General features: G+C 36.0%; 1 protein-coding gene and 1 non-coding gene across 2 annotated transcripts in view; both read right to left on the reverse strand.

The window, feature by feature from the left end:
- The window catches only part of uex (metal transporter uex), a 120,374-nt gene that overhangs the window by 86,780 nt on the left and 20,896 nt on the right, over positions 1-12,698 (reverse strand). The gene's annotated exons all lie outside the window — the stretch shown is intronic.
- On the reverse strand, positions 9,939-10,060 carry LOC149414239 (U5 spliceosomal RNA). Its single transcript, XR_016304170.1, has one exon. It is a non-coding gene; the product is annotated as a U5 spliceosomal RNA (small nuclear RNA).

Genomic DNA, 12,698 nt, shown 5'->3' on the forward strand with positions numbered 1-12,698 from the left:
CCAGTTGCACTTGTAAGAACTCCAAATACATCGGTCCATTTAGTCTGGGAGGCAACTCGATTGGACCGAGTATTTGATTTCCCAGGATTCCTGCCCACATGTTGATGGAAAATCTGTCCTGGCTCGACGACTCCCGAACAAGCTTGGGGTTTTGTTCAGCCCAATGGTGCAAGTTGTGCACATTTAGCACTCCTGTTTTAGTGAACTGTGCTTCGTCGGTAAACAATATGTTTTTCATGAAGTCTGCATCTCTTATGACATTATGCAGCATTCTTCTGCAGTACACGACTCTGGAAAAGTGGTCATTCTCCATGAGGCCTTGGCAGCGCCTATAGTGAAAAGGTTTGAGCCCGTGCTTCTTCAGAACTCTCCATACCGCCATGTGTTCCCTGTGTCCTATCATCAGAGCGACCCGACGCACGGACAGCGTGGGGTCTTCGGTAATTAAGTTCAGGATTCTCTCCTCAACTGCCACAGGAACGATGTTGTGTCCTCCGCCGGCGCCTTCAATCCGTCCGATGCCACAGTCACGCAATTGTTGATACATCTGAAACAAAACAACAAATAACAACTGCTTTTATTATTCAGCTCAGTAATAATGTCAAATAAACAATCGCGGGCTTTTTCACTCATTTTATTTTTAAAGAACACTTATTTTAGGCACATATCAGAAAACTTACGTTTTCTCTTCATTTATTTCATTTTTTTATAGTAAAATGTATAACAAAGTGTTTTAAATTATAATTTTCTTAACTAGGTACGGTTGATATCTTGGATTCACAGGGGTGAAATTGAATTCAAGTAATTTAAATAATCCCATGGTGAGAAAGGGAGTGAATTCAATTGCAGTGAATGATGCATTTATTAGAGATTAAAATTAATTAACTTTTTAAAACGCCGTTTAGTGACCACTGAACACAAATCACCTAAAGTACAATTTACATTTTTAAAGTTGGTGGCCCCTTGTTATGTTTTTAATGTTCCCAGTTTAAATTTCAAAAGCGCTTTTTGGCATTATCAATGAATGTAAATAGTTTCAATAAACAATTGATAGGGTACAAACCTGGACAAAGGTAGCATGGTGTGGGACGCGTCTTCCAGGAAACCTCATGCGATACTCCCTTACGGCTGCTCGTGAATTTCCATTGCAAAATCCATAAACAAAAACAATATCTGCTTGCTCGGCAGGTGGATAATTGAGGGGCATATTTCAACAGTAAAAACTTAGATAACAAAACAAAAACGAAACTAGAAACTTGATGACATGCGAACTCCCAAAACAGCACTGACCACTGATACGAGACGGGGTGGCGGGAACCACACGGGACTTGAGACAGAATATGTGTGAAAGAGATGACAGTAGCGCGGCGTTGCCAATTATTTTACCCCTATACTGTGGGCAGTAGCGGAGTGTGGAAATTTTATTTATTTTTTGTTTTTAAAAGAAAAAAAATGTTACCGGACAGCAAAGTGTACATAACATTTTTTACTCCAAATGTGCTAAGGAATAGCTGGTTAAAGTTTGTCGGGTTAGTGCCGATACACCCTGTATATAATATAGGTATATAAAAACGCACGCGTGTTGGAGTCGAACAGAAAAATACGTTTATATAAATATAAGGGTACGTATTTAGCACTAACTAGATATGCAATTCGGATTTTCAAATGAATTTAAAATTTAGGCAAGCTATAATAATTCACATTTAAACATTTGATTAACACGGATGCATTTTTTTATTCGTTTTTGAGAAATCGGTTCCAAAATCAACTGGATAAAGAACAGGTTCCACATCGGTCTCCCGCAAATGGAACCGCGGTAACAAGCCACTTCAAGTATTCACTACTAGAGACAGACGATATTCCTGTCCCGGCTACTTGGAACCGGTTCCCTTGCTATCACTGGAACTGATTGTTTTTTTTCTGAGGAACCGGTTTCTTTTAGATTTCAAAAATAATAAAATATTGAAAATTATCAAAATATATTTTTGTGAAAACTAGAGGAGAGGCGATTCGATCGTACCCAGTAAAAATACCGGATATTTTCATGCGGTACTTTGTACTTGTGACCAATTTCCAAAATACCTGGTTTCTAAATACTCACAAGTATTTTATACTGGGACTAAATATTTATTACTTTCAGGTATTTTTAATAGGTGCCTACTTTTGATAGGTATTTAGATTAAGTATTTTTAATAGGTAATTTTAATTGGAAAAATGTGGAGAATTCTTCGCAGCTACACCCCCCATCATGGATTTGAAAAATTGCGTAAAAAAATAGGCGTTATTATGTACCGGGTATTTTCGTGCGATACTTTGTACTTGTGACAAATCTCCGAAATACTTGGTTACAAAATACTAACAAGTATTTTATACCGGGACTAAATATCCGGGGGGTAGCTACGGAATTCCATTTCGAAGAATTCCTCACCCATGGAATATACCCGTCAAAAATCCCTACTAAACATACCAATCAAAAATACCCGTCGTAAATACCGATCAAAAATACCTACTAAAAATACCTATCAAAAATACCCATCAAAAATACCTACTAAAAATACTCATCAAAAATACCTACTAAAAATGCCCACCAAAAATACCTATCAAAAATACCTGGTAAAAGTACCTATTAAAAATATTTAGTCCCGGTATAAAATATTCATGAGTATTTTGGAACCAGGTATTTTGAAGATCTGTCACAAGTACAAAGTATCGCATGGAAATACCCGGTACTTTTACTGGGTACGATAAATATAACAACCTCTAATATGTAACAGTTACATTTATCATTTTGATCGGAAAATGTGTGGAATTTTTCAACAGGGAATTTCGTAGCCACCCCCTCCCCATGGATTTTAAAAATCACTGTTTGGAATCAAATATGATTTTTTTTTGTGGGGAATTTTTTTTTTTTTTTTTTATAGTGAATACCTCACAAGAGTCCCAACTGCTCCCGTCTGGAGCCAGTGAGACTAAGGCATCCCCAATTGGGGGATGTTGTGAGGCTGAAGGTAAGTGGGGAAGTACCTGGCTATTCAGATCTAGTCACTAAACACGGCTAAAGCCATTTGGAGCAACGTTTCAATTCTGAATGGTGGTCTTACACCAGGGCGATACTGGTAGTATCTTCCACTCTGGAACGTGCCGCAAATATACTATATATTATTTTAATTAATTAATTGTGAAATAACACAAATTAATCAAATAAAATTTATTTGCGCACGCCGGGTTCGAACCCGCGACCTTCGGAATGGCAGTCCAATGCGTTACCACTGGACTATGCCGGCCGTCAGAGGAATAATTTTACACAGAAGTTCCTCAACAACAACCTCCCCCTCACGGATTTCGAATAATTATTCAAGTTTACGTAGAAAATTTGTGGGGAATATGTGGGTATAATTTATGTGAGTATAGTTTAGATTAGAGGTGAAGCGTATTTACTAGAACAGATGTTTGGAACAGATATTTCAAAGAGACTTTCGTACTTAGTATTTGTTCTTAAGTATTGCGCGTCTTGCGAGTCTTGCGCGTCTTGCGAGTATTGCACGTCTTGCGAGTCTTGCGAGTATTGTACGTCTTGGGAGTATTGCACGTCTTGCGAGTATTGGACGTCTTGCGAGTCTTGCGAGTATTGCACGTCTTGCGAGTATTGGACGTCTGACGCGTCTTGCTAGTCTTGCGCGTCTCGCGTATTCATACCGAGGGCGGGGCATATGTATAGGCATCTCGTTACTCGCTTACATAAGAAGAGTGTTTCCCTAATCTTTGAATATTAGGGAAACACTCTTCTTATGTAGGTGAGTAAGCGAGAAAGGATATGATACTGAATTTAGTAGATCGCGATCAGCGCGATCTCGACTGGTACTGTCAATAAATTCCGACAGTATGCGTCCACCAGTTAAAAAAGGTTTTAGCAAGAGTACAAAAGCATCGCCGGAGACGAGGTCCGGCCGGGCGCTTCCTACCTAGTGCACATAATTAGTGCACGGCTAATGTATTATTTCTCGCTTTCGAAATTTGGAAGCTATCTTGTGCGAACTGTGAACGAAAGTGGCGCCATCTAGAAATAAAATATTAGGGCTTTATAAAAAAATGTGGCTTGGCTTGTGTATGTGGGGGTGTAATATTATGTTCGTTATTTTTACTATGAGTATTCTGTTTATATTTTCAGTGTATTTTTAAGGTGGTATTTAAAATGTTTATCGTTATTTCTAATACTTTCTGATAATGTATTAAAAAAAAATCACTCCAAGATATTTATAGTTGAATTGCACTGTTTTTTTAATTACTTTTTCGAGTTGTGAGAGTTGATGTTTATCTGGGTTTTCTATTATTTTAAAAGGTGCAGTTTTATTTAGACTATTTTCTTTGTAAATTTGTAAAATTACGCGATATAAAAATAATGCATTTAGTTTTCTGACTTTAAATTCTTTAAACAGAAGTTCTGATGAATATGTACCTATATGATTTAAGTGGAATTATTTTTTAATTATTATTTTTTTGAATCTATGATGTATCTTAGTTTCTTCACTCTGTCTTTGAGTACGTTAATGTGTGTGGACGATTTTATCCATTAATTTGTCTACTGTAATGTATAGGTATTTTATTTCTGTTTGGCTTTCTATCACTAAACACAAGATATTGCAGATATTATTATGTTGTTGTGTATTTGCTTAGAGTAGATTATAATTTATTTTTATTTAGTGTTCCTTGTTTTTTATGCAGAATTGTATATAATAATAATTTTTTAAACATAGTGTTAAGTAGTAAATTTATGACAAACCACTTCTTTTAGTTCATTGATGTATCTGTGTTGGCCATGTTGTTTATTTCCGTCCATGTTTATTAGTAGCACTGTGTCGTCCTTTTGTTTCACCTTCATTACTATAAAAGGCAATCTGCATCTGGGAAATTTAAATTTTAACATTCTAATTTTCATTATAAAATGAAAATTCGCTTTCGTTGTATGGGATGACAGTCATTTAATAATTTAACTTCTTGGGGCCTCTTATTTAGGTAGCAAGTTTTCCGGGCTAAGACTCATTTATCAAATTAATTAGGTTAGGTAAGATGAGAATCTCCGAAACCGGTTCGTTCGGAGAGAAATAAATAAAGTTTTAAAAATTTATTTTATTTTGCTCCATTGAAATTGAAATCCTCTAACCCCCCCCCCCCCCCACCATAATGGATTTGAAAAGTCGTTGTGGGAATCACATTTTTTTGTGGGAATTACTTTTTTAGAAATTCTCTAACAATCCCCGCCCCCCATGTAATGAGCATGTGAAATACTAGGGAACAGGTATTTGGACTAGGTATTTATTCATACTTGTACCAATTGTTCAGAGTACCAAGAAGAGCTAGTACGACTCACCTCTAGTTCCGAGTAGTGGTGAGTCCAAAAACGACAAACACGTTTGCACAACATGTTTGGAGTTAAAAAATGCCCAAACTGTTATTTATAATCCGCACAAACAGTTTGTCCGTTTTGTCGACTCTTCTAACTTATATCAAGAAAGCACGAGTGTGAATGAAAAAGAACTATTCCAAATGAAAAACATTATCTTACTCTCTCGCACTAACGTCGTAATAATATGTAAGAGTGAGATAGGTCTGTTGCAGGCGAAAAACATTACCTGTTATTCCGGGAAAAAACACTATCTTAACGTTTCACACTTAAGGCCCATTACGGGTAAAGAGCGAGAAGGCAATCCATAACAGGTATAGTGGTGGGCGTTTTTGTTCTTTTTAAAAAACGAAAACGAACTGTTATTTGTAAAACGTCAACTGTTTGCCCAAACTGTTGAAAAAAAACGAGCCGTTTTTGAGGTAATTTGTATGAATTAGTAATGGGTTAGTAGCGTAACCGTAAGTTACAGTCCATAACAATAAAAGTAATAAAACCCTGCTATCTATAGGGGCGATATAGCTAGGTATCATTAAAATTAAGTTATATTCACAAAACCAAGAATTCGTGGTTCAGAAAATAAACAACTTTACACTATCAGTATACGAGCCGTTTGGTGAGGTCTGTTCGTTTTTCTCGTTACTCTCGTTCTCGTTTTGTAATAATAAACAACTGAATGGAAAACAGCCCCTTATTTATGTGATTTCAATTTCAGCCCGTTTTAAAAATAACAGGATTGCCTTCTCACTCTTTGCCCGTAATGGGTGTTAAGTGTGAAACGTTAAGATAGTGTTTTTTCCTGGAAAAAACAGCTAAACAGGGTGCCTTACAGAAAACAGCCCTTACCTGTTAAGGATTGCCTTCTCGCTCTTTACCCGTAATGGGCCTTAAGTGTGAGACGTTAAGATAGTGTTTTTTCCCGGAAAAAACAGCTAAACAGGGTGCCTTACAGAAAACAACCATTACCTGTTATGGATTGCCTTCTCGCTCTTTACCCGTAATGGGCCTTAAGTGTGAAACGTTAAGATAGTGTTTTTTCCCGGAATAACAGGTACTGTTTTTCGCCTGCAACAGACCTATCTCACTCCTACATATTATTATGAGGTTAGTGCGAGAGAGTAAGAAAATGTTATTCGTTTGGAATAGTTCTTTTTCATTCATACTCGTGCTTTCTTGATATAAGTTAGAAGAGTCGACAAAACGGACAAACTGTTTGTGCGAATTATAAATAACAGTTTGGGCATTTTTTTAACTCCAAACATGTTGTGCAAACGTGTTTGTCGTTTTTGGACTCACCACTAAACAGGTAAGGGCTGTTTCTGTAAGGCACCCTGTTTAGCTGTTTTTTCCTGGAAAAAACACTATCTTAACGTTTCACACTTAACACCCATTACGGCAAAGAGTGAGAAGGCAATCCTATTATTTTTTAAACGGGTTGAAATTGAAATCACATAAATAAGGGGCTGTTTGCCGTTTTCCATTCATTACAAAACGAGAACGAGAGTAACGAGAAAAACGAACAGACCTTACCAAACGGCTCGTATACTGAGTGTTGACTGTTGATAGTATAAATTTTTTTATTTTCTGAACGACAAATTCTTGGTTTTGTGTTGTGCTGTGCGTTGACTACGTTATAATAAATAAAGTTGAAGTGTTTTTTAAAGTAAAATTAAATATGGCGAATAGACAAAAAAGTGGAGTATGGAACTATTTTAATAAGTCTGATAACAATATGGCCATTTGCATAATTTGTAATCAGGCCGTGTCATATAAATCGACAATATCAAATTTAAAGGGGCATTTACAAAGAAAACACATATCTATTCATCTGGAGATGACGTCAAATAATATTCGAGAACCAATACAGGAAGAAACACGACGTCAGCCTGTTCTTCAGCAACCAAGTTGCTCTTCCCAAGAACCAGGCTGTTCCAGAAGACAAGAAACAGGCAGTGCAGCTGTTTCTCTGGAAACGGTTCATCTCAATGACTTGTTGGATCTCTTTATTGAGGACTTTCAGCCATTCAGTATCGTCGAGGACAGAGGATTTCGAAAATATTCCAAATGGATTCCAGGATATGATCTTCCCAGTAGGAAAACAATATCTTCAGTCATGATACCTGCGTTATATCATAAATCCATATCGACCGTTAAAGACATTGTTGCTGCTAATGCTGTTAGCATTTGCGTCACGACAGACATGTGGACTTCCAGGACTACGGAGAGCTACCTTGCTATAACAGGACATTATATTGACAACGACTTTAATTTCAGGAGTGTTTTATTACAGTGTACAAGTTTTCCTGGAAGCCACACCGCAGTTCGATTGGCCGAAGAACTCAGAAAAGGTTTAACGGAGTGGAAATTGATCGGCTTAGTAAATTTCTCCGTATCAGATAATGCAAGTAACATCACCAACGCACTCGAAGAAATTTTACAGTGGAAGCATTTCGGCTGTTTTGCGCATAAATTAAATTTAATAGTGCAGAATGCTTTAAAAAGTTTTGAAAATACCATCGAAAAAATTAAAATAATCGTTGCCCATTTCAAAAGGAGCACCCTGTCGTGCGAGAAACTTTTAAAATATCAGTCATCACAGGGTGTCCAGGATCCTAAGCGTCTGATCCAGCAAGTTCCAACGAGGTGGAACTCTGTATTTTATATGCTGCGCAGATTCACAGAATTGGAAGAAGCCCTTAAAGCAACCATGGCATTAATTAACAAAGATTTGCCTTTAATCACAGGTCATGAATGGAAAGCCTGCAAAGAGCTGTGCGAGGTTTTGGAACCATTCGAAGAGATGACAGCTTCAATGAGCGGTGAAAAATACATGACGGGAAGCTCTGTAATCGTAGTTACTAGATGTTTACTGGGTGTATGTAGTAAATTTGAAAGTTCGGATAAGTTCTGCGACCCCGTTAAAAACATAATTCTGCAACTGCAAAACGGATTAAAAGAAAGGTTCAGAAATATAGAATTTAGCACTACATTTGCTTTGTGTACTTTTCTGGATCCGAGGTACAAGTTGCACGTTTTTTCAGATGTCACCGCTGCCAACAAAATCAAAACCCATGTTCGAGACTTGGTAGCGGCGATGATAAGTAAAAAAACTGAAGTGAGACCCATTACAGCTGAATCGGTTACCACGGGCACCACGGCATCATCCACGACGTCTAAAAAAATTTCGGCCTGGAGTATTTTTGATGAGATTTCGGCAGAGAAATGCGTGCAGGGGAAAAGCACTCCATTATCCCAGGCAATAAAAGAATCGGATATGTATATTTTTGATGATATGCTGCCCCTGAGAAACGAAGCTGGTTTAATGAACTGCCCTCTGGATTGGTGGAAAAGACACCAACATGTGTATCCGAATCTTGCTGAAATATTTAAAAGTAAATGCAATATTGTTGGTACTTCGGTTCCATGCGAGAGGATGTTTTCAAAAACAGGAATTTTAATCAGTGAAAGGAGAGCTAGATTAACATCAAAAAAGGTCGAAATGCTCATGTTTTTGAATGTTAACAAAATAGAATAAAAAATACGTTTTTCTTGTATATATTTATAATATAAATGGGTACATCGTCTGAAAACAATTGTATGATGATATCATTGTATGGATTATCTGAAAGTTTATTTAATAAATTTTGTTTCTGATTCTGCCTAGAAATTATATTTGTTTTACTTTGTATATTCTGTGTATTATTATTTCTTTGTATATTTGTAAACGGTGCTATATAAATAATGTTAAGTTAAATAGGTTAAACCCTCACTGAAAACAATATAAGATTGTAAATTTTCGTAATGTTTAGAGATACGCACCTACCTACTCGTATAATAATAAGAATGGCATTAAAATTATGTTTCCAAGAACATACTCGTAATTACTTGTCCAGGTAAATCGGGTAAACTGCCTACCAAATTAATAATAAATGACTGCAGTTTCCCCGGAATCCGGCTGATTTGGAAAATATTTTAAAACCAGTTTTTGTACTTCATGTAATTATAACAACACTAACCATATTATTACCTGTTAATAATGATATTTAAATAGTAAAGTTTCCACGTTTCCAAGAACTCTTAATTACATGTCCAGGTAAATCTGGTAAACTGCTTATTAATCCTATTATAATAAATGAGTCCGCAAAGTTTCCCCGAAATTCGGCCACTATTGATTAATATTTTGAAAACCCATTTATGTACTTAATCACAAAACTTAATTTTAATGATACCTAGCTATCTCGCCCCTATAGATAGCAGGGTTTTATTACTTTTATTGTTATGGACGGTAACTTACAGTTACGCTACTAACCCATTACTAATTCACACAAATTACCTCTAAAACGACTCGTTTTTTTTCAACAGTTTGGGCAAACAGTTGACGTTTTACAAATAACAGTTCGTTTTCGTTTTTTAAAAAGAACAGAAACGCCCACCACTAGTTCCGAGTACCAAGAAGAGCTAGCACGACTCACCTCTAGTACCCAGTATCGAAAAGTACTCATAGGACCCAGTCCCATCTCTCTCTAACAAAATAAAGGCCCTGCTTCAAGAAGCAGGGTACGAAAAATTGGTTTATAGACTCATTTGAGTGCTCCCCTCCACGGAAATCTTTAGTAAAAGGCGAAAGATTTATTCGTTATTGAAGGGAAACCAGAGTAACGAAAGATGGGAAAAATAAGGTATATATTAGTAGACTGGAATTATCCGTATGCGAACTACAGAAATATGTGGCGCCATCTCTACTCGGCGTTTAGAACTTTAAGCACACCTGTGGAACAATCAAATCTCAGGTATCAAAACCATCCGTCCACTCTGAGATTTAATCAACATTCGATATCTGATACAAGTATTGTATTAATTACTGTACACTTTAGGGATGTTGTAAACGATAGTGGTGACCTCTGTTATTTCCAAAATAAACGTTGAACTTTTCCAACAGCGTTCCCGATATTAATGTTTCAAAAAAAAACTCAGTATTTCTTTGTTACAAAAACTTTTAAACAATTTTCCCGATCAATTTTAAATTTAATTAAATTAAATTTAAATTTCTTCTGTGATAATTTTATCACAGAAGAATTTTTGTAATTGAAATAATAATAATTCCATGATCAAAATTTTTTCATCATTCAAAACTAAACTAACAGAGAATTGGGTAAAGACAATAATTGAATAGCCGCCTGCAGGTCCCATCTCTAAATAGTAGTCTGTTTGTGCGCTTAGTTCTTCTAAACCACGCAACGGATTTTGATAGGATTTTCACTATGATTTAGAGAATTTCTTCCGGAATATTTATGTATATAATACGAGCATATTATATTTATTGAAAGTAGAGATAGTCGTATATAAAAACATACGCGTATTCAAATGTTGTGTCAAAATTTCAAAGCAATCGATGAAGAACTTTGGGAGAATTAAGATTTTGAACAAACGAACATCAACATTTTTATTTATATAGAAGATTTCAAAGTTGACGCAGGCTAGGCTAATAATTATTATGTGAACAATTGGAATCAGTTAACAAAAAAACTAACTAACCATCACGCCGTTTCACCGCAGGGGTAGGCAGAGAGGACGGACCGCCAAACAACTCGGTCTTGGCACACACTTCTTGCCTCATTCACATTCATACATCGTCTCATACATACTCTTCTATTATTCTGACTCTTGACATGGCCTGACTCGAGTATCTGTTTCACTTGGTCGTGCCATATTTTCCTCGGGGGGCCCCGACTTCTGCTCCCATTCACATTCGCATCATATATTCTCTTACACTCCTTTCTTTGCTCATTCGCTCTACATGCCCAAACCATCTAAGCGTCCCTTTCTTAATCTTACATCAGCCTTGCACTCTTTACGGATCTCCACATTTCTCACACGATCATACATGGTTTTACCACACATACGCCTCAGGGATCTCATTTCAACGGCATTCAATCTACTTTCATCCTTTCTTTGCCTCACTTCCATACATCAGGCTAGGTACCAGCACTCTATTGTGGACTGCTAACTTCTTTGCACATTTTTTTGTTAGCGCCAACTGCGTTCAGTCCTACATTAATGGAGTTACTGAAGTTAAGGGGAAGCCACAAGCCTAAGCTGTTATACCCTTAAATTAAATATACCATTCCTGAGAGAAAGTCCAGTTATATCCAATTATCCAATTATGTCCTTAATCCTGTATCTAAATTTCGCTAATAAAAATTAGTTAATGTTAATTAATTTGTTAATCTCAAGTGACCTACCAGGTAAGTATGGTACCTACTGTATATTATCTCCATAAATAGTTAGTTATAACATAGATCATTGTAGAAATGTATTATATATTTTTACAGCGCCCTTTAGATGATTTTGCACAAAAACGGCGCTATACAAATCATCCAAATATATTTCCGATTTTATGTCCGGGTTAAATCTTCCCATAGGAAAAACTAAACCCTTCCACACACTTTCCACAAATGATCAGCTAGTCAATCAACATTATGCAAGTGCATTACATAAGCAAAATAAATACAAAACAATCCAAGAACAACACGTCAACTCACCAGAGATCAAATGGGAAAATAATTCACCGACTCCAAATATTTTCATATCAGAGGGTTCGGCTCGGTAGAACTTCTAACAGGGCCTATAAATCCTACTGATCCCTCAACATAAATATTTAAAAAATCTTTCGTTATCCTACATGTATTCAAAATGACCGACTTTTGCATCTGTATATATAAATTTTTTGATAGATCTAATACGCCTAAATTTTGAATGAGAGAGCTAGGTATAATGCCAGTAGCCGAAATAACGAATGGTAATATTTTTATAGTCTGAGAATGCCAAATTCTTTTTTATTATTATTATAATTATTGGTCATCAAGAGACAGGCAGTTGCCTAGTATGATGATTATATTTATGAATGGCTTGTAAATGACTATTAAATACAATGTATTTTATAAATCAAAACCTTACCTATTTAACCGAGTTTTTATATAATATCTTTTCATAAGTTTATATCAATTTTGAAAATGTGCGTTCAATTGTCATTTTGTTATCCGCTTATCAACAATAATAAATTAATTTTACTAAGAATTAATTTATGTAATATACACGCACGCGGAGATATGAATCAGTGTTGAGATATCTTTGATTTAGACAAGTCGTTAAGTGATTGATTACCGGTTGTTAAATTCATATCGTTAAATCTTCTTTTATAATCATAACAAGATACATTAGATTGTACATCCCACCTTGATCTATTTTGAACTAATCGATGTTTTTACAAATGTATTATTTTTTACAACGGATTCAC

The sequence above is a fragment of the Hesperophylax consimilis genome, chromosome 20 (genome assembly GCF_061612785.1).
Source record: "Hesperophylax consimilis isolate HC1 chromosome 20, BYU_Hcon_1.0, whole genome shotgun sequence".
Classification (NCBI taxonomy): domain Eukaryota; kingdom Metazoa; phylum Arthropoda; class Insecta; order Trichoptera; family Limnephilidae; genus Hesperophylax; species Hesperophylax consimilis.